Raw genomic sequence first — 2,435 nt, forward strand, 5'->3', positions numbered from 1 at the left:
TGTAGACCAGGCTGGCCTCAAACTCAGAAACCCACCTGCCTCTGCCTCCCAAGTGCTAGGATTAAAGGTGTGCATCACCACTGCCCGGCTGTTTTTGTTTTTCAAGACAGGCTTTCTCTGTGTAGTCTTAGCTGTCCTGGAACTCACCCTGTATAGACCATTCTGTCATTGAACTCAGAGATCCACCTGCTTCTGGGATTAAAGGTGTATATTAAAACTACTGCCTGGTTTTGTTGTTGTTTGTTTTTTAACAAGATGCATTTTTAAATTCAGGGTGTTTTGTTTGGTTTTGTTTTGTTTTTATCTTTTCAAACCCTGAGGCCTAAATTCTTTTTCTTCCTTTCAAATCCAAGACCTTCACTCCATTTGTTCTTCAGCCTTCTAAAGAGAAAGCTCTCAGTAAAACTGCCTCCAGATGTTCTCACATACACACTGGCTGATAAAAGTCCGATGTGTGCACCATGAAGATAGACCAGGCAAGCCTTGATAATGGACTGAACATGGAGGGAGGGAGAGAAAGGGAAGTGCCAGGAAAGATGCTGTCCACATGAGTTTCCTTTTGATGCCATGGTAAAACTCTGTGACCAAAAGCAACCTATGAAAGATGAGCTTGTTTGGATTCCAGTTCCAGGAGGGTAGTTCTTTATGACAGGGAGGCGTGGCAGCAGGCAGCTGGAGCAGGAAGCTGAGGGGGCGGGGGGGGGGCACATCCTCAACTGCAAACAAAAAGCAGAGCACACACACTGAAAGCAGGTGAAGGTCTAAACCCTCAAAGCCCACCCCAGGGACTCACTTCCTCCTGCAAGGTCCCATGGAACTCTTAAAGGTTCCGTAACACCCGAGCCTACGGAGGTCATTTCCCAGCCAAACCTTTACACAGAAGGTGTGGGAAGGAACTTTCGAGCAGCCTATCTCACGATTCTAGGTCCTTATAAAGGAGGGTCCCTCCCCAAGTAACACAAAGAGGAAACATGAGAAGAGCACCTCACCCCAATGGAGGTAAAAGGCTGAGGGCCACTTAGGACTTCCTGTGTGTACAACATCATTGGCCACAGTGAATGAACAATGGTCAGAAACTTCCACTGAGAACCACAGAAAATGATGTGTGCAGTGCTTGATCAGCAATGGTGCCAAAGAGAAAATAACACAAAGGGAAACCACAGTAACGAATCATCACACAGGAAGCCTGAAACTAGGCACCTGTGTTAAGACTGCTCCTGCCCAGTTCCCTGTGGGCTCACACACAGCACCTAGCTGATCTTATAGGTTTCCTCCCGCTTTTAGTAAGCGTTTGATTCAGATATAAGAATAATGTTATTGAAAAAAAAAATGCCAGGCGCAGATAAGGAAGTACGGGAGACATTAGTGACACTGGGAACCTTCTAGAATCTTTCAAGTTAGACCATGAAGAGCCTACTCCTGAACACAGTTGTTTGAGACCACCATAATAACTGATGTGAACTTTTCTGCCGTGCACTCAGATGGAAGAAACGGCTCAACTCTTTGGCTACAAGATGTGCACAGGGCCACCTGACAAGGGGCGTATGCTGCATTAGGATGATTCTGATGTTCTTTGTCATTTTGACAGGCTCCTATTGTGCACTCCCACGTGCTTGCAAGGAGACCGCAAGCCACCTGTGTGCCAGCCAAGATGCAACTCAGTGTAGGGTTTGAGTCCTTTGAATTCAGAATGGCCAAAGTTACTACCTAGATATTTGTTTCCTGGGAGTTTCCCCCAGAGGTCCAGGGATGACAAACATGGAAATACAGGCCGCTCATTATATGGTATGGAGGTGTAACTGAGGGATAACTGAGGGATAGCACATTTGCATAGCATGTGTGGGGCTATGAACTCATTCCTCAACACTACAATAGAAAGCCAGGGGTGGAGAGAGGAAGGGAGAAGGGGGTGGGTCAGCTAAGGAAGAGAAAAAACTGCAGCTTCCTGAAGCAGTTTCCCGTCTGAGAGGGCTGAGTTCAATCCCCAAGCTTGTTCAAAACTTTCTCTCTCCTGAGGGAGTCAGCTTCCTTATTATGCGTTTAAGTTTCAAAGTTCTGGGGAAACTCTTGTGATTCATCTTTCACCTTTAGTCCTGCAACCAAAAAAAAAAAAAGTAAAGAAGAGAGAGAAAGAAGGTGAGTAAGAAAGGAAAAGAAAAGAGAAAGAAAAGAGAGAAAAGAGGAGAGAGAAAGAGAGGAAGAAAGGAAAAAGAAAAGAAAAAGAAAGAAAGAAAGAAAAGAAGAGAGAGAGACAGAGAGAGAGAAAGAAAGAAAGAAAGAAAGAAAGAAAGAAAGAAAGAAAGGGAGAAAGAAAGGAAGAAAGAAAGAAAAATCGATAGAGCGAGCCGGGCAGTGGTGGCGCATGCCTTTAATCCCAGCACTTGGGAGGCAGAAGCATGTGGATTTCTGAGTTCAAGGCCAGCCTGGTCTACAGA

Source organism: Mastomys coucha, unplaced genomic scaffold (genome assembly GCF_008632895.1).
Source record: "Mastomys coucha isolate ucsf_1 unplaced genomic scaffold, UCSF_Mcou_1 pScaffold18, whole genome shotgun sequence".
Lineage (NCBI taxonomy): Eukaryota > Metazoa > Chordata > Mammalia > Rodentia > Muridae > Mastomys > Mastomys coucha.